Source organism: Myotis nattereri (assembly GCF_964212035.1).
Source record: "Myotis nattereri genome assembly, chromosome: 3".
NCBI classification, from domain to species: Eukaryota; Metazoa; Chordata; class Mammalia; order Chiroptera; family Vespertilionidae; genus Myotis; species Myotis nattereri.
In genome coordinates, this window is record NC_138077.1 from 69,514,249 (window position 1) to 69,535,231 (window position 20,983).

Sequence of the window (20,983 nt, forward strand, 5' to 3'; positions counted from 1 at the left end):
TATCTTCATAAAGCTTTGTTCTGGTCATGTCACTTCATTATCTATAACCTCCTGTGAATCCCAGAGGTCCACAGAAAATTTTCCAGTTCTGAGCTAGGGCATTGAAAACTATCCATTCTTAATATACACATGTGGATGGAATAGAAAACCTATCATTAAAATTACTATCAAAATCTACTAATACAAATTATTAAGCCCAATATAATGTTCCATGTCTAAACAGACTGAGAAACATGTAGTAGTCATAAGCAGATGTCTTTGAAACCTTCACTGCTAGAACTGCTGGCATGACCCTAAAATATTATGAGAATTTTGCTCTTTTATAATAAGCAGAGAAGTTTTTCTGGGCTGCATAGTAGGGTAGTATGAATAAAGTAGCGACTCAAAGAGTCTCAGGTAGGTGGAATATTACCAATAATAGCAACTATTCAATGATGTTTGTCTCAGCCCAATTTCCCTAGACAAAGTCAAAGGTTTGTGCTAACACCTAATTAGGAAGAGCAAAGGTAAAGGAAAGGTATATAAGGGAGTATATTACTGAACTGGCCACAGTGTTGTAGCAAGGTCCATCAATTGCTCAGGCTCCCTGGATAACTTTAGAGAAGCATGTAAGACTAATGAGTTTCCAAACAGTCTGGAGAAAAGGGATAAGGAAATGATTTCTTTGCTTGTTCCCTCCTAGCTTCTGCCCTCTGAATAGTCAATATTCACAGCCTGGGGAAAGAATTCCCTACATCTGGTGATGTCACCTGGCCCTTCCACAAATGCTGTGGAAGCCAGATTCTATGCCTTTCACCTTGGTGCTTTGAGTCAGGATGTGGTAAGAGATGTCAGTTTCAGGTAATGGAGCTCACAGATCTGGTGGAGGTGGTCGTTAATACGTTGATTTTTACCACAGCAGGTAGCTAAATGAAGTCTATGCTGAATCAGTCATTGGATCCCTTCTGTGTCTGTTCTTCAGAATTAAGTGGATAATGCTCATGAAAGATAAAGTGGAAAGAAGCAGGTTGAATAGGGAAAGTCTTCAGATCACCCAACATATCTGACACCTGTGAGAGGAAAGAGGAAAGGAAGCAGGAATGGGCCAGGTGAGTTACCGGCTGTGGGCTGTGATGCAGATCTGGCAAAGCCTAAGCCAACTCCATAGGGTGCTCTGGAGCAATGACTGCCCAGTAGAAGAGACCCACAATAGGCAGAAATGGCCAGGCCCCAGCCCTCCTACCATGCTCAGTGAGGTGCTGACAGCTACTTTGGAAACAGTGACCCTCATCCTAATGCCACGGCAGTTTCCAAAGGTGCTATGGTTCCCAACTTTAAAGTAAGTTCTTCTTGAAGTGAGACACAAGCAGGACATCTCTACAGATCTTGTTTGTCTCTTAGCACCTAGCTAAGAAAATTCAAAGTTTGATGAGATTGATTCCCTAATTGTAAAATTAAATGCATGGTTTTCTTATTTGAACTTTCTGATTTTGAAACTGTTGACCAGTTTCTTCTAGCTGATCTGCCTGGTAAGTATACCCACTAAGTATACTTCTTTATATCAGTAAACTTGGCAGAAAAAAATGGCCAAAATTATTTAGGGGCAGTTTCCATCTAGAGATATGCATAGATCTCTATAACTAAAAAAAAAAAACCAAAGTTTTCATTCTCTTTGGACCAGATCAGCAATACAGAGCAGATGATAGTTAGGAAAGTGTTCCAAGATGAGCAATGGTTATAATTATGGCAGGATTGATTGATGGAGAAAGAAAAAAAATATCTAATTTGTACAGCTGGTCTTCACAGTTACTGAGAAGGACCAAAGAAGTCTGCAAATACTTGGGATGTAAAATACTAATTAAAAGACACAATTAATAGCATTGAAAAGGACATAAGTTCATGCAGCGAAATAAAGTTTTAAAATAAATATTTTTTTTCTCAATGGCAAGAAAAAAACTTCCCCACCTAGAAGAAGCTTATGAAATTATATTTAAAAGTAGACTAGAAAGAAACCCAGGTCATAGTAAACAATTTTGTACCATCCCCTTGAGGAATCAACTTATTGGATTTTTTTCTATTTCTTGTTTATCTCCTTCTGTGTCTATACCACAGCTTCCCAGAGACTTTATTAGTGCTCTTGGCAGCTCTGGTTACAAATGGAGAACTAATGATTTCCCTATGGAGGGCTCAAATATCCTTGGAGAGAAGGCTGAACTGAAAATTTTCAGGCAACTACTACATTCTCTCCTAGTGTGGCAGCTGGTCTGCTGGAGAGAAGAACAGGAAGTCCCTGACCGAAGAGTAGGCTGTGTTCTAAAAGCAGCAGAGTGAAAACTCATAACCCAGTTCCCTATGGAAAGACTTAACCATTAACAGTGATTAACTATCATTAGAGAATACTGGCTGGATCAAGTTTGTTTAACCCCTACCCTACCAGAGGTGCAGTGATAACAATATTAGTTTAAAGAAGTCTAACTTCCTAACCATGTGTGTCATGCCAAAGTACTTGTTTCTAAGGGGAAATGCATTGCAAGCAAGCAGGGCCTCAGAAAGACAATGTGGTCTTGCAAGGGCAATGAGTGTAAACACTGTCTCAAGCTTATAGCAGCAGTAGGACAAGAAATGGAACAAGTGGTACATCCTCCACTACTATTAATACTCAAGGATGGCTTGTGGGCATACAGCCTACTTAGTCACACAGGGACCCATGTTTACAAAAACCCTGTCTTTTGGTCACTGCCTTGAAATTTTTAATAGATTCTGAACAAGAGGCCCCACATTGTAATTTAGCATTGGACCCCACAAATCATGCAGCTGGTCCTGCTAATACTATCTTAAAATTAACAAAGTACTTTTCCATACATTACCTCACTTTATCATCACAAATGTCCATGAAGTAGTAAGACAGATGTTACTGTCTCTGCTTTACAGTTATGTAAATAGATGCTCAAAGAAGCAAGGCATTTGCTTTACAAAGTTAAATGTAAGAGCTGAACCTAAATCCATGATTTTCCATTAGCCCCACTGCCTCCAGATATCCTGAACTGTGGTTCCATTACAGAATAATATAAAATGGCAGGTTGGGCAATGGGAATAGCCTCCTATTCTCAGTAGCTCTACATTACTAGTATTATTTCATCTCAAATTCTTTCTAAGTGACAAGATCTTGCTCCTTTTGGACAAGATCAACTTCTTTCTTTTCTATTTCTTAACAGACCTTAATTTATTTATTTTTTATTTATTTATTTATTTTTTTGCTATTCAGTCATTATCTAAATCCCACTGATCTTCTGTGTACATGTTCTTCTCCTAATTGGCAGGGTCATATGTGGGTTTCCCGTGCTTGTTTGACCACTGTCAGTACACAGAAATGACCTGTGATCTTGCTAACCAAGTGTGTGGGATTTCTGGGTAACTTTGTCTTAGCTTTATGCAGTAAGAACAGAGTTCTAATTAGGAATCCCGTGAGGCATGGCTGAAAAATGTTGAATAGCACATGATAAAGTACTAGTACATCTATCCCTGTTAGAAAATGCTTAGGCGTAGATGAAAGAAAGATGAGTGATGATAAGATATCAGGTTTGAGGATTGCAGAAGCCCCTAGAAGGTGCACATCACGGCAGGAACAACCAGGGGTTTCTCACTCTGCACGGTAGATCTGAAGATGGGAAGTTACTCAAGGCTTCCATCATAAAAGCAGTCTTAAAGCCTCTAAGGACAAGAAAATTATTTTTCTCTCTAAGATGCATAAAGGACCATATTTAGGTTACCCAGGTCTTTGGTCTTGGGGGTAAGTTATAGCCACCCCAATGGTGAATCTGGCTGAACTCCAGGTGAGCTATTTACTATGATGTACCATATAAAAGAGACAGAGAAGTCATTATAAAAGATTATATTCCAGTGACACCCCCAGTTTCAGAAAATTACTGAGTAAAAACAATTAGTATCTTAATAACATATTCTAGATCTCAACCCATGGAGTACCCAGTATAGAGAAAAAAGCATGAGCACTTGAACCATACAGACCTACGATAGCATCCGAGCTTACTTATGCACATTTTTGTAGGCGTGGACAATTTATTTAACCTCAAATTTTTCCGACTTTCTAAGAAAGTGGGAAATAATAACATCTCCATTCGTTTGTCAGGAATAATAAACAACCTTATCTCATAGCGCTGGACACAGAGTATGTGCTCAAAAGGGAAGGCTGCTACTATTTATTTCCCTCCAATCAAGTTGACAACCCTTGGCTTGCCTGGGAAACATTCTTTTTCATCCTGACTTGACCCTTTACCCAGTAGCACAGAGACTATAGTTGTCAATAGCCAAAGTGAGGGGCAGCTCCTCCATTTCCAGGTTACAGAATCTTAAAATTGGAGTGGGGGGAAATGTAGTCCTCCATTTATGTTGGCTCAAGTCCTGGCAATCCTTCTCAACCCTACCCACCCACCCACCCCCACTCACACACAAATATACAGTATATTTTAAACTATTCTGCTGCATCTTCCATTTCATCTATCACTGCTCTGACCCAACACTAGTGTGGCCAGATTCCAAGACCAACTTTATTCTCAGAGGATCTGTTATTTGGGCACCACTGTGCATTACAAGAGGGGAAGCAGTTTGATTACATGCTGCTTTCAACACCGAGTCATTTTGTATAAGCTGCAATTAAACATTTACAATCATTTAAGAGTAGCAAGAGAGACATAGTTTTACAACATAATTGTGATGTTGGCTTTGCAGCGTTTTTCTTTATATCTAAATATTTGTGATCATGCAATGTTGGTATATGTATAGAAGCTCCCTACAGAAGAAGCAAATAATCTATAGTTTTATAAAGAAACACCGAACTTTTTGTTACTGCCAACTTATAAATAATATTTAAAACATTTTATGTAGTCTAAGAATTTATAAGTTTTTCATGTTTTGAATTATGACAATACTTTTTTAAAATATATTTTTATTGATTTCAGACAGGAACAGAGAAGAAAAGAGAGATAGAAACATCAATGATGAGAGAATTATTGATCAGCTGGCTCCTGCACACCCCACACTGGGGATCAAGCCCACAACCTGGGCATGTGCCCCGACTGGGAATCCAACCATGACCTCTTGGTTCATAGGTCAATGCTCAACCACTGAGCCATGCTGGCCAGGTGAATAGTGACAATACTTTTGCTTTCTATGTGCAAATGGTAACAATGAGCATCTTATTTTTCTAAAAGGACTATCACTTCTTACCACAACTAATGAAATCTAAACAGCAACTGCTTGAGTCACTTTGTAATTAACTAACTCTATCTCTCCATAATTATAACAATCTAAAAAGCTGAACTTATAGTACAAAATTGAATAATTTTAGCAAGTTTTGCTAAATCTGTCTGCCAAGTAAGTGGCCACACTTATGATTTGTGTTCCTTGCTTCCACACCTGGCTCCAGTGTACTAGCACTACAGAAGATGTTGTCAATGCAGGGAAGAAAGCCAACATAGTAAAATAAACTCACAAGACTACTAGCCAAAAAGCATGGGTTCTTTTTCCTGCCTGCTGGAGGATGGATGCTTGTATGCCCTCTAAATTCTAAGTTGAAATCCTAATGTCCAATGTGATAGTATTAGAAGGTGGGAGTTTGGTCCCGCTGGTTTTGCTCAGTGGATAGCACTTCGGCCTGCAGACTGAAGGGTTCTGGGTTGAATCTCCATCAAGGGCACATGCCCAGGTTGCAGGCTTGATCCTCATAGGGGGCATACAGGAGGCGGCCGATCAATGATTCTCTCTCATTATTGATGTTTCTATCTCTCTTCCCCTGTCCCTTCCTCTCTGAAAACAATAAAAATAGCCTATCTAATAAAAGACAAAAAGGGTAATTGACCGTACCTTCACTACACTTCCCATTGGCTAATCAGGGTGATATGCAAATTAACCACCAACAAAGATGGCAGTTAATTTGCATACATAGGCTCCAAGCAGTGGAGCGAAGCCAAACATACCCAAAGCCGTCCAAGCAGGGAGGCCTCATGGCCCCAGGATCAGCGGAACCACGAGGCCTCACCGCCCTGGGATCAGCGGAGCCATGAAGCCTGATGGCTGGGGGGAAAGGGGGAGCTCTGGCCGGAGCCCAGCCAGAGCGAAGGCCTGGGTCCCAGGTGCCAGAGGAAAACTGGTGCCGGCAGCCAAGGGAAGGGAAAGCCTATCGCACGAATCTCTTCATGCAACAGGCATCTAGTATTTTTAATAAAAAGAGGGTGGAAGTTTGGGACAGGGAGGACAATGATTAAGTCATGAAGCCAGAGTCCTCAAGAATGGCATTAGTGCTCATATAAAGGAGGCTCCAGAGAGCTCCCTCTCACCTGCCACCATGTGAGGCTGCAACAAGAAGTCTCAGAAGAGGATCCTTACCCTGGTCTCAGACTCCCAGCCTCCACAACTGTGAGAAATAAATGTCTGTTGTTTATAGGCCACCCAGTCTGTGGTATTTTGTTACAGCAGTCCAAATGCACTAAGACACTACTTTTGAATTTCCCAGCATCTGATCTTAAACTAATCACTTCATCTCTCTGAGACTTGTTCTTTATTTGAATCTTAAAATTTGGCTACAGTAAACTATGAGATCTATACCAGTCATCAACTCCTGTGACCCAGTTTTCCAGGAGCCTTACGTTTACATAAAGGATAGGCCCACACACTACCTTGCCCGCTTGGCCTGTCTTGCCTGTCATATTATAAGGCAAAAAAATATTCTGCTAGAATGAATTAAAGAAAATCATTAAAGGTATAAATGGGAGAAGCAATGCGGCTGAATTTGTTCCCCTAACCCTGTATTAGTGAATTGTTAATTCATATCGAGAACATCGTGACCTTAAATGGCAAATAGATGGAAACTGAGACATGAAACATTTGTCCCAGGTTAACCACTCAAGTCATGGCAAAGCCAAGACTAAAACTAAGGTCTCCTAACTCCAGTCTATTGTTATTACTGATTTGTAAATTGCCAGTGTTTCTTAACATTAATATGACAATGGGTGAGACTTTGAGAAATTTTATTCAAGTGAAATTTGAAGCCACATTGCTCATATTCTTGTGTACTCCCCAGTAATTTATTTCCCGAAAGTATGTAGAATTCTGGAGAATGAGAAAGGTATGAATGATGAAAGGAAGCCTTTAGCCTCTCAAACACTGAACTAATCCCAAACCCCAGAAGTTTCTTGTGGCATCCATGGATGCTATAAAAAACCACCTTCTTTTATTTGTTCATTTTTTGTTTGTTAATCCTCGCTTGGGAATATTAGCAGGTAATATTCCCAATCGCACGAATCTCTTCATGCAACAGGCATCTAGTATTTTAAATAAAAAGAAGGTGGAAGTTTGGGACAGGAAGGGCAATGATTAAGTTGCACAATCCCTCTCGAAACTGGCATTTAGTTTCATTTAGAATCTTGTACAACTTGTTTCTTAGGTGACTGTTTCTTCTCCAGGTTATTTTATATAAGCAGTCATCTGCACTACTGATTTAAAGTTTTAAAATGTATTTACTATATGCTATGGAAACTTATAGCTCCTCACCCAAATCTGTTTTTCTCTGAGTGTGACATCTCTTTTCTGCTGAGAATCTGACTGACACAGATGCTGAAAAGAGGATGTTGATGGCCCTTTGGCAGGAAAACACAGCAACCAACAGCCATGGGTAGTTCAGTGAAGAGACATTTTCCCTTGGTCTCAGGTCCCTTCTGAGTCCCCCAAGCAGAGGAATCAAGCCTTGAGAAGAGATAAGGAGGTGGTCTGATGTAAAAAGAAACCCCCACCCCAGAGAGAGAGGGTGGGGGGAGGCCCATATACAAATGTAAGTATGAACTTTCAAAATAGCAGATAAATAAATTCCATTAAATAATGGTGTTGAAAGAATGAGCCAATATAAAAAGAATGTGTGAAGGTCAAGTTTCAAAAAGTACTAGGGAAACAAACTGACTCAGGTGCCCTATAATCAATTTTTCACAGCTGGAATCACTGAGATTGTCAAGTGGGTTTCACAGTTTACCTGCAATCATAGGAACCCAGGAGCAGAAGTAGCCTTGGATTTTTGCTTGGCTTTTTTGAGTCACACTGCCTCTAAGGATGTGGCCTTTTACATTTAATCCACTGGAAAAAATATTAGTGAGTGACTGAGAACCATAAACAGGCAGTCATATGTCCTGCAAGGGAATGAAAAAGTTACAAAATGGCTTTCCAAACAGAAGAAAGCAAAATCCATCCTTCTGTGTTTACTAGTAAAAAGCTACAAAAGAGCATGTCATTCAATTAACCTTAAAGATTTATCTGTAAATGACATGTTGTAAATGTACTAGAGGCCCAGTGCACGAAATTCCTGCACTTGAGGGGGGTCCCTTAGCCTGGCCTGAGCTCTCTCGCAGTCCAGGAGTACTTGGGGGATGTCTGACTAAGCCATCAGTCGGACATCCTTAGTGCTGCCGTGAAGGCGGGAGAGGATCCCACTGCAGCGGAGGCGGGAGAGGTTCCACCACCACCACTGTGCTCGCCAGCTGTGAGCCCAGCTTCTGGCTCAGTGCCACTCCCCTTGTGGAAGCGCAGTGACCACCAGGGGGCAGCTCCTGCATGGAGCATCTGCCGCTGGTGGTCAGTGCGCATCACAGTCATTCTAAAGTCCAGCCGAAACCAGCTCTCCAAAATCCCCTGAGGGGGGTTCCGGATTACAAGAGGGTGCAGGCCAGGCTGAGGGATCCCATCGGTGCACGAATGGGGCCGGCGAGGGAACCAGGAGGCTGGCCAGCCAAGGAGGGACTGCAGGAGGGTTCCAGGGCATGTCTGGCCCATCTCACTCAGTCCCGATTGGCTGGAAACCAGCAGCAAGCTAACCTACCGGTGGGAGTGTCTGCACTCTAGTGGTCAGTGCATGTCATAGCCAGCGGTTGGGCAACCTTAGCGTATCATTAGCATATTACTCTTTGATTGGTTGAACGGCCGACTGGACGACCTGACACTTAGGCTTTTATTATATAAGATACTGTAAGGGCACACATCTAGAGTTTTTATTTATTTTAGAGAGAGAGAGGATGGGAGAGAGAGAGAAACATCAATGTGAGAAACATCAATCAGATGTTTCGAATATGCACCTGACCAGTGATTTAACCCCTAACCTTTTGGTGTATGGAATGACACTCCAACAACTGAGCCACCCAGCCAGGGCTAGACTTTATTTTTGATCATAGATATAACTCAAATCAGTGTTGAATTCTAATATCATAGAATTAGCTGTCCAGCTAATATCCATAGCCCAAGGTAATTTAATAATCATAAAACAAGACAGTATTTTTAATTAAATAAATGGAACATTAAATATATTGTAATAATATGTAATTCATGTAATAATATTGGAGGTGGGACAAGTTAGAGCCTTCCTCATAATAAAGTATTAATTATTAACTAGATTAAGTAGTTTCTTTTTAGAGCTTACAAAACTCATCAAACTGGAATTCTCCTGTGAAGTATGTTCATCTTCAAAATTATATTAACATTTGAAAAAACTTTTGTAAATGTGGGCATGATTGCTTTCCCCAGGTATTACATGAAACAACGTATCATATTTCTGACTAGGATGTGCTAGCATTAGGGATGTCTGTGACCTTCTCAGCACACTTGGTCAACATCTATCCATCACCTTTTAAGATGGCTCTAGATCACTTTGTAAATGAAAAATAACTGTTCTAATACTTTTCAACAAAAAAGTATTGGGTATGGGTGGCTGTTGTGGAGTTGCCACCACAGTGATCAACATGTATATCTGTGTCTGTGAACATGCACATACACTCACATGTTTAGGAAAAGTTCTCTTTAAGCTGGCAATAAGGGGCTCTCATTCATAAATCTCTGTTTTTGTCCAAAGAGTCATATCTCAATTCCCAAACTGGCATTAAGACACTCTAAAGGCATGCCTTACACTCTTTCCATTTCATTTCCAGGCATTAATCTTCTCCATTCTGCACCTCCTTATCTATTTATCCCTCTATTGGACCTTTCTCTCCACACATTTGATCATGTTGTCCTCACTTCTTTCCTCGTAACCAAATTCTATCCATTATTTATGCCCCAGTTTAAATTCTTCCTCTTCTATAAAATGGTCCTAAAGTATTTCAGCCCAATATTCACCCTCTCCTTTTCTCGTCTGGCACTGTGAGTCTGTCTTACTAATTTTAAAATTAATTATTCACTACCTTATGAGAGATATATTAATATTGAAGCTAGCCTCTTAGAGTTTTATCATTTTACTATGTCTGTAATTACTGGAACTTGCCTGAGTGAATCTGTGTGTGTATGTGTGACAGGAAATTCAAACAAGATACAAATAAGGGCAGGAAAGAGATGAAATGGGACTTTTCAATTATGTAAAGGTCTACATTGCCTTTTTATTTTTTATAATTTATGCTTTGTTTGTCACTTATTTCAATGGCAGAGATGTGTCTTTATGCTTTTTTAAAAAAAGTTCCTGGTAACACTTAACAAACAATTAATAACTATTGACAATCAACATTTTTGCTTGATTTATGATATACAGAACCAGATTACTGATTAATACATACAAGCCTAGAGTCAGAGCAGGGATTAGGGGGGAAAAGGAAAAACAAAACAGTAACAATAAAAATCTAGGTTGGTACTTTAGCTTGTTGTATTTCTCTTGGCTCAAGCCCACACTCAAAGACCCAGGAAAACCTCTTTGGATAGTCAAATCAGCACAAACCAAGTTAACTTTGCAAGTACACTTCCAGAAAGAAGAAAAAACCTACTTTAAAGAAGGAAAATTAACCAACAAACATCAAAACTGAAATGTCCAAAAAGCCCACGATGTTCCTGTGCCTTTAAGTGTCTTAGAAGTGTCCCCTGGGGTTGGTCCCTAAGGAAGCTCTTTGCGCTGCTCCTCAGGTCTGCTTTACCTCCGTCTGGAGTGGCACCCCTTGGTGGTCTGTTCACCTCTTTGCTGGTCACCCCTTGCCTGTGTTCTCTCTATGCAAAGATAACCTTTGGTAGGAGAAGATGGAAGTTCCTGGTCAGTGATTACAGCTCCCCTGCAGATCTTTGAGTTCAGGCTAGAAAGCTTTCCTCTTAACGTGTGTCCTCTCTGTTTGGAGAGCTATTGTGTCTGTATAAGAATCCTTGCTCATGCCCTGACCGGTTTGGCTCAGTGGATAGAGCGTCGGCCTGCAGACTGAAAGGTCCCAGATTCGATTCCGGTCAAGGGCATGTACCTTGGTTGCGGGCACATCCCCAGTAGAGGGTGTGCAGGAGGCAGCTGAATTGATGTTTCTCTCTCATCGATGTTTCTAATTATCCTTCTCCTTCTCCCTTCCTCTCTGTAAAAAAAAGAATCCTCTCTCTGAATGAGGTCATTCTGTTTCTTCCCTTGTATTGCCTTGTAGTTCAGATTATGCCTGTGCTGAAAGAATCTTCTCAAACTCTCTCTGACCTGGGGTCCCTTCTTTCTCTAAGCACTAGGCATTTGCTTCTCAATCTTCTAAATCCATTCCCCATCCCCCACAACCACACACACACTGAAGAGGATGAGGGGCTGGCAACTGACTCCCCAATAACTCTCATTAAGCTCCATGTAGGAGCAAAGTTTCTACACTAGGTGAGGCACCTTCTTCAGCAACTCCTAGACAGAGAGTCTAGGACTGACCCACAACGGCATGGGAATGTGTATGCAGGAAGTGGACATCTGAAAGGATAAAGAGGATAGAAAGAGGTGTGGACTCAGCGTGGCCACAGGAAATAAGGCTGGATGAAGATTCCAAATCACAGGCAGGGAGGAAATGTAAAAAAAGATCATCGTTGGCAAAAATGGCACCAGGAAGGCATTCTGATGCTGTTTATAAAATAACAGCATTATTGATCATAAACAGGTGCAGTACTTGGAAGATAAATGCTTGCTAATCATATAATGAACTTATGAACCATAACTATTTGGTATTTTATAATACTCAAAGCTCTTCCAAATATATTACTCATGGGCTTCTCACAATGTTGAAGCGGACCCTGTTATCATTGTTGTGTAATAGAAGAAAAGGTGGAGGTTAGGGGGGATTCCCTGACCTGAGCAAGATCTCAGAGTAAAAGGAATGAAAGGATCTTACTCTATTTTCTTTCCACTTGTCTGTCTGCCCTGGTGATAAATGGACTTATGCCTTATTCCCAAGAATTAAGCTCCACCTTTTGGCCCAGTGCTGATATCTAAGCTTCAACCCTTGATCCAGCACCAAATCCTTACCTTAAAATCTGCATACATTCCAGACTCTAGTCTAGAGTCTGCTGTGCCCTTTGGATGAAAGCCTGATCCCTGAATAGAAATCTCCAAGCAGACCTCCCTGACTCACTGCCTTCAACTTCCTGAAAGCTACTCAACTCCGCAGGACCTGTGGATATTCTTAGTCCACCAGTGCCTCCCTCTACATCAAGCATGTCAAACTCAGAGGCTAACACGGACCAAATAAATGAGGCATGCAGCTTGTAGGCCATGAGTTTGACATGGTTGCTCTACGTCTTTTACATCACCCAGTACTAACTGATTTCCTCATCTGGAAGGTGTAGTCACAGAATACATGCAGTACTGTGGGTTTTGTTTTTGTTATTTTTCAAGATCAGACAGTGTTGAGTACCTACAATAATATACATCCCTCTGCCTGCCCCAAATAAGAGCTTCCCCTCCTGTTTTTCAGTCTTCTGTTGCTGACTGAGCCATGCCCAGTCCTGTCTGGAAATATTGCTCTTAAAATTCGAGCTCTGAGTGAAGGTCCATTCCAAGCCTCTTCAAAGCAATAAAAAAGTGAGTCATAAGAGACTTTTTCAATGACAAAGATATTCAACCCATAGTGTAATCCCTTGTGATTTTGAAGAACTCTTTTCATAACATTATTTTCTCTAAGTAAATTTAGAATGTGTGGATAATAATGTGGTCAGGGCCACAGGAAACTACAAATATCAGTGAACAACCTTTAATAAGACAAAAATTCTCAATATGTGTTGGTACTGGTTTCCCATAAGAACAGATATTTCACAAGAAAAAGGGCAAAGCTGCCAACTAATCTTCAGATCAGAAGCAGGCACTAGGAGTGTTCCGGCAACTGCACAGAGATATCAAAGCTAGCACTTTGTCTTTTGATGAAGTATTGCCCTTTTCCCCCAAGTAATATCTAATTATTAATGCTCTTCCCAAGAATAGTAACATCCGTGCCCATGTGCTCATTGTCAGGGGCCCAGGCCCATGTGTGTTGTCACAGAGCAGACACCGGCTGATAATTATAAGGGTTTCTCTATTTCATGAATAAGGAAAAGGTTATTAGCAGATATATTGTTTTAGGATGCCATTTCCAGATGTGTTAAATAAAACCAGCTCTCACCCAAAAGCCACCTTTACTCCTTTTCTAATGAACTAATATTAGCACAATTGAGCAAATGGTATAGGTAAAAAGACATGGAGAATCTGAAAATTAAGATCTGAACCTAATTCCAGTCCTTATTATTGGTATGAATTTGGCTTAAAAATATCTTTAGGCCTCAGTATCCTCATCTGTAAAGTAGGCCCATCAGTACTGCTTAGTTTATTATTATGAGGAAAAAATGGGTGAAAGTATATATTATAAAGCTTTATACAAATATGTGATTATTATTCTTATACTGACATTCTGAGATAGTTTTCAAAGAAGCACAGCTAGACAGAGAGTTTCTGATGGTAATATGACTACACTCTTCCAGAAGTCACAAGGGGAGGGAGGAAGGGGGCACTAATATGGTTCAGATCACTTCCTGTCCAAAAAGTATCATCACAACAGGAATCTTTGAATAGCAGACACAGGTCACATGGTTTAAGAAATATTTGAGCCCCATAAAAGCATGTCCATCAGCATTAAAGAAATTTAAATTTGTTTTAATAAAATTTAAATATGAATGAAACCCATGCACTTCTAGTATCTCATCAAATAAATATATCTGTATGACTAAAGGCAGAATTTTTTTCCAGCAATAAAGAGAGAGAAATTCTAATCTTTTACTTTTCTGTTCCTTTCACTTGAACCAATGAAGAAACTCAGTGAGCATCCAGATTGAGTAATATATTTCAAATGAAGGCAGGCATGTAATGCACAAATTTCTATCCAAAGACATTTAAACTATCTAATGAAGCAAAGTCTGCCTATGAGCTCCTCCCAAGTTATCAAAGACACCTCAATAGTCACTCATATTTGCACCTTTTACCCCAAACGTTATGAACAGTTCTAGATATCCTGTTAACACAATACTGCAGTCTGCTCATAAGAAAATAAACGGTCACTTACTAGGCACCTGCTCTATGCCAGACAGAGTGCCAATCACTGAGAAGAGAGAGATGAACAATACAGTCAGGTTCCCAGTCAACTGATTCACAAGGTTCATCCTCCATCAGTGCCACCATCATGTGTGCAAGAAGGAGGGGAGACTGCAAGTGTGGCACTTGTGGGCCCCTTCTAGATCCTGGGCTTTGATGACTCCAACTGTGGCCACTGCTCCCAACCTCCTCCAGTTCCTAAATAGAGCTTCCTGTCTCTAGGATGGCCTTCTTTCTGTGTCTAGAAGATAGTATCTTCAGATATCCTTTTGCTTCCTTTCTCATGTGTAAATATTCATGAGTACAAGTGGAAGAAAAAAATAAACAAGGCCTTTCCTGTCTACTGGAAAACATGTGAAGGGAATAAGAATTTGTTCATTTGCCCATTCATTAAAACTAATGAGCACTGAAGACTTTCTGAGATAAATGTAAGTTTCTGGAGACACAAAGATGGAAAAAGACACTTTCTGCTGGAAAGAAAGCCCCAGTTCAGTCGCAGGGTGCAGGCATATGAATAATAAGGTGACACTAGGCAAATGTTATACTAGTGGTGGATGTGGGTATCAGGATCAATGGGAGCACTAAGAAGGACACTGACTATTTCTAGAGTTTTGTGGAAGGAATAAGCCTTACCAGACCTTTGAGGGGAAGATGGAAAATTGGAATCCAAAAGGGGAGGAGAGAGGAGCTCTAGGATAAGAAGCGTGTGCCAAGAGTTTTAGACACAAAAGGCCATAGCTCAGGGACTCCAAGCATACAACATGGCTGTGCTGTAGAGAAAGGCCAGAAAGAGGCTGGGAAGGTGGGTGGCTTTGAAGGTGTTGGACAGTAGAATATGGGGTTTGGACTTTTATTCTCTGGGCAGAGAATTTAAAGCAAGAAAGTGATGCATACAAACCTGAGTTTTGGTAATATTCTTCTGAAGACTGTAGACAATGGACTGCAAAATGGAAACAGACTTCAGTTAATAATTTATTAGATGAATGTAAGTGATTAGTGTGAGAAAATAAAAAGTAATAAATTCAAATGTGCCTCAGTGGATAGAGTATCAGCCTGTACACCAAAGGGTCCCAGGTTCTATTCTGGTCAAAGGTACGTACCTTGGTTGCAGGCTCTTTCTGGCTCAAGCCCTGGTCGGGGCACATGCAGAAGGCAAGAAACTGATGTGTTCCTCTCTGTCTCTCCCTCTCTCTTCTAGTCTCTCTAAGAATTAATGGAAAAAATCCTTGGGTGAGAATTAAGAAAAATATAAAAATAATAATTAATTAATAAATTAAAAAACAAGATCTTTCAGAGGTAAAATCAGCAGTACCTCAAGGCAAAGTGAATGAGGGGAGTGAGCAGTAGGTGGAAATAAATAACTCAGAGCTTTTCCTCCAAGACAAATGATTGAGTTGGAATATCATTGACTGAGATGGAAAGAAAAATATTTTAAGAGAAGAAGTAGTAAAGAGCAAAGATTAACAGTTTGGTTTAAGTTTATTGAGTTTGAAGTACCCAATGCCATCTACCTGCTGTCTAACAGCAGTTGGAATTACAGGTCTGGAGAATACCAACTAAAAACATTAATTGGAGTATCATTAGCATAAATACTTCATGGTTGAGATAATATATGAGGGCAAAAAGAAAAAATTCCAGGGAACCCCAACTGAGGAGTAGGATGAATGATGAGTAGAAGGAATCTGTTCCATAGTCATAGCCATGACCTTGGAGTTTCACACTAATACATATAAGTATTCTATGTTATAAGACCATCCTCAAAGAGGCCAAAATCCTACCAAGGAAAAATGAAACTGAACAAAAAGCAGGCTGCAGGGTGTGATGCCTTTCATAGCTCTTTTTCCTTTGCTGATCTTTTCAAACAAAGGAATTTTAAATGCACATATATTTTGTTAGTGTCTTTCATGCATTAATTCATTCTTTGATTCCTTTGTCAAATAGAAAACTCGTTTCACAGTACTGCTATACAGCCACCATCTAGTGGCAAAATTTGGTAACTACAGAACTGTAAATTGGGGGTGAAGGTGCTTCACTGGCAATTTTAAGAATTTTGCTTCCTGAAAGGTAGTCCATGATGACAGAGAATGGGAAGAAGCAGGTTTTCTATAATTTTTTTAAAAATTTAAATTTATTTCAGAGAGGAAGGGAGAAGGAGAGGGAGAGAGAGATAGAAACATCAATGATGAGAGAGAATCTTTGATCACTGCCACCTGCATGCCCCCTAGTGGGGATTGAGCCCAAAACCTGGCATTTATCCTATCTGGGAATTGAATGGTAAATTCATGGTTCATGGGTTGACGCTCAACCATGAGCCACACCAGCCAGTCTAATTTTCATGAGCAGTAATTATGGGAAATAGAAACTTACATTTATGAATGCCTTTCCTTTGAGTGCTCTAGGGAACCCTGGTATGAGCCACAGCTTCTGAAGGATTATCTGGTCTCAGGTGACATGGCAACACCTAATTAGACTGATAGAAACATGATCAGTACCCACAACCAGTCTTTATAATCCAAACACTTTATCATGTCCTACAGAGCTTTATAGGATCTAGCCACTGGCCATCTCTCCAGCCTTTTGTCACTTTGACCTTTGACCATTATAACGCAGCCACAGAGACCTCCTTGCTATTACTTAAACATAAATTCATTCCAGCCACAGGGCCTTTCTATTTACTATTTCACCTCTTCCACCAATTCTTTCTACCACTTCTCCTTCTCCTCTTAGGTCTCTGTTTAAATATTTCTTTCTCAGAGAGATCTTCCCTGATAACTCTAACTCAAAACCCTTCTTCCCCCAGTTTATTTCTTCCTTGGCACTTAGCACTATCTGAACTTATATTATTCACTTACTTGGCAAGAAAAATAAATAAATAAAAAAATCTACAGTGCAAATTCCATGAGAGAATGAATTTGAACTGCATTGTTTACTAGCACCTAGAGGAGTGCTATCACATAAAAGGTGTTCAACAAATAATTGAGGACTAAGTGAATTAACCTAGGGCAGTGATGGCGAACCTATGACACGCGTGTCAGGGGTGACACGCGAACTCATTTCTTTGGTTGATTTTTCTTTGTTAAATGGCATTTAAATATATAAAATAAATATCAAAAATATAAGTCTTTGTTTTACTATGGTTGCAAATATCAAAAAATTTCTATATGTGACATGGCACCAGAGTTAAATTAGGGTTTTTCAAAATGCTGACACGCCGAGCTCAAAGGGTTGACCATCACTGACATAGGGTGTTCCTAGGCAGTGTCTGGGCAAAAGATAGAGTTGAGCAGACTGCAATCTACACAGAATCATGTGACGAAAAGACCCAGGCCAAAGATTTTGATATACAAGTAAGAAGGTCCAGCATGTAATGCACACATCCTCCTTAAGGTTTGCTAACCAAGTGTGGCCAAGGCAGATAGTGTGAACTTGAGGCTTACTCAACAATTAGGAATCAAGAGTTCAAATAACAGACTGTTGGTGGTGGAGGGGTTAGAATAGAGGCTCCAGGCTTTATAGGAAGCTAGTTCTCAACTCCCCTCCAAGCAATTTATCCATCTACTCAAAAGACCTATATCAACAAGGACTTGTATGCCCTAACAAGAGAGGAAGTAAAGAAAATCTGCATACAGCAGTTTATTAAGATTGAAACTAGACCACCAACTTACAGCATACAAAAAAATAAACTCAAAATGGATAAAGGACTTAAACGTAAGATGGGAAACCATAAAAATCTTAGAGGAATCCATAGGCAGCAAAATATCAGACATATGTCATAGCGATATCTTTACCGATACAACTCCTAGGACAATGGAAACTAAGGAGAAAATAAACAAATGATACTACATCAAAATAAAAAGCTTCTGCACAGCAAAAGAAACCATCAACAAAACAACAATAGAGCCAACAATTAGACTGATAGAAACATGATCAGTACCCACAACCAGTCTTTATAATTCAAACACTTTTTTTGCCAATGTTACATCCAATAAGGGTTTAATCTCCAAAATTTATAGGGAACTCATACAACTTAACAAAAGGAAGATAAACAATCCAACCAAAATATGGGCAAAGGACATAAATAGACACTTTTCAAAAGTGGACATACAGAAGGCCAAGAGACATTTGAAAACATGCTCAAAGTCACTAATCATCCAAGAGATGCAAATCAAAATGACAATGAGGTACCATCTCACACCTGTCAGAATGACTATCACCAACAAAGGACAAGTGCTGACGAGGATACAGGGGAAAAAGAAACCCTCATGCACTGCTGGTGGGAATGCAGCCAGGTGCAACCACTGTGGAAACAGTATGGAATTTTCTCAAAAATTAAAAATGGAACTCCCATTTGACCCAATAATCCCACTTCTAGGAATATTTCCAAAGATATCAGAAACACCAATCAGAAAGGATATATGAACCCCTGTGTTCATAGCAGCACAATATGCAATAGCTAAAATTTGGAAACAGCCTAAGTGCCCATTAGCAGGTGAGTGGATTAAAAAACAGTGATACATCTACACAATGGAATACTACGCTGCTGTAAAAAAGAAAGAACTCTTACCATTTGCAACAGCCTATGGATGGACATGGAGAGCATTATGCTAAGTGAAATAAGCCAGTCAGAGAAAGATAAGTATCATATGATCTCACTTATTTGTGGAACATAATGAACAAAAGTAGATCCAGAGGCACAGAAGCATCAAATAGACTCAGAGGGAAGGCAGGGGAAAGTGGAGGGGGTGGAGCAGGTTAGGTAGGTAAGAGATCAACCAAAGGACTTGTATGCATGCATATAAGCAAAACCAATGGACACAGACAGTGGGGGGGGGCGGTAAGGGGACGTGCTGGGGGGTGGAGTGACCAGGCAGAGGTCAATTGAGGAAAAAAGAGACATGTGTAATACTTTAAATAATAAAGCATCTAAATTTTTTTTTAAAGGGTTGATGGCAAGGTCAAGATCAATATAACCTACCTTGCTGACTTTATGGGTAATATTAGCAAAGGCAAGCCTGGAGAGAATTTCCGTCTGATCTATGACACCAAGGATCACTTTGCTGTTCATCGGATGATACCTGAAGAGGCCAAGTATAAGTTATGCAAAATGAAAAAAATCTTGGTGAGCACAAAAGGAATCCCTCATCTGGTGACCCATGATGCTTGTACCATCCACTACCCTGAGCCCTTTATCAAGGTGAATGGTAACATTCACCTTGCAAAATTACTTATTTCATCACATTGGACAATGGTAACCTGAGTATGGTGGCTGGAGGTGCTAACCTGGGAATAACTGGTGTGATCACCTACAGAAAGACACGCTGGTTATTTTGACATAGTTAATGTGAAAGATGCCAGTGGCAACAGCTTTTCCACCCAGCTCTCCAACATTTTTGTTATTGTTAAGGGCAACAGATGATGGATTTGTTCTCCCTGTGGAAAGAGTACCCATCTTACCATTGCTGCAGAGAAAGATAACAGGCTGGCAGCCAAATAGAGCAGTGAGTGAAATGAGGTGATATGATTGGAAGGGTCCTTGTATTTAACTAAAGACAATGCAGCATGGAAAGAAATGGAGATTCCTCCAGGATATACCACCATTATGTGGATTCCATAGGCCTGTGGAACTCTACAGCTATATTTTTAAATTAGTACACAAGACGAGTATAATGTGTGCATTCTGAAGATACATTGTTTGTCATGTACTTGTTCTTGTGTTTTACAATATTAAAACATGTTTACATATGACCTCCTTTATTCTTGCCTATAATTCTGCTGAGTAGTAGGCAGAATAGTTTTTTTATTTATTATTATATTTTAAAAACTTTTTGTTATAGAATACTTCAAATACACAGAGAATAACATAATGAACCCCATGTACCTATCATCCAACTTCTATAGTTATCAAGTATAATCAATCTCACAACCTATACAGACATGTACAATGCATAAATTTTAATCAAATCTCAGACATATCTGAGACCAGTGTGGATCAGAAGAGAAAATTTGTAATTTTATTTTATTAACAGGGTTTTCCACATCATCTCCACAGAGAAGATCACTTGCCAAAAACATTTACCTAGTCTTAGAACTGAGGCTATAACTTATGGTGTGAGAGCGAGGGTGGAGAAGATTTGAATATGGACAGCTATACCCTTCACTAGACTTTGAGGCATATGGCAATTCTCTCCCTCTCCCTCTCCCTCTCCCTCTCCTTCTCCCTTTCCCTCTTTCTCTCTCTCTCTCTCTCTCTCTCTCTCTCTCTCTCTCTCTCTCTCTCTCTGTTTTACAAAAAGGTAAGCAACTGTCTCTTTAGAATGATTTCTTCTAAGACCTGCCTGGTGAATCCTTGCAGATCTTAGATCTAGTGCAATTAAATATTTTACCAAAACAAACACCCAGTGTACTTGGAAACCTTAAGCTATGAGAAATGGCTGTGAAGATGCACCAGAGAGAAGCAGCTGTCCTCTGGAACCTTACACCACCTGACCTGTCAGGAAGACAAATGCGATTGAAACTCGTGCTTCCATTTTAAAACATGGCTGGTGAAACAGAGCTCTGCCTTGGGCTGCTGAGAGAGTGACAAATGAAATGTTGCTTGATCCCCCATTTATTTTATCTTTAAAGTGTTTGCCAATA

The 20,983-nt window shown here is 40.0% G+C and overlaps 1 pseudogene across 1 annotated transcript; it reads left to right on the forward strand.

Annotated features, from left to right (window-relative positions):
* The first annotated feature begins 1,223 nt into the window (after positions 1–1,223).
* LOC308515372 (small ribosomal subunit protein eS4-like) lies at positions 1,224–19,763 on the forward strand (annotated as a pseudogene). The gene is made up of 2 exons: positions 1,224–1,318; positions 19,289–19,763. The product of its transcript is annotated as a small ribosomal subunit protein eS4-like (transcript).
* Positions 19,764–20,983: the final 1,220 nt, after the last annotated feature.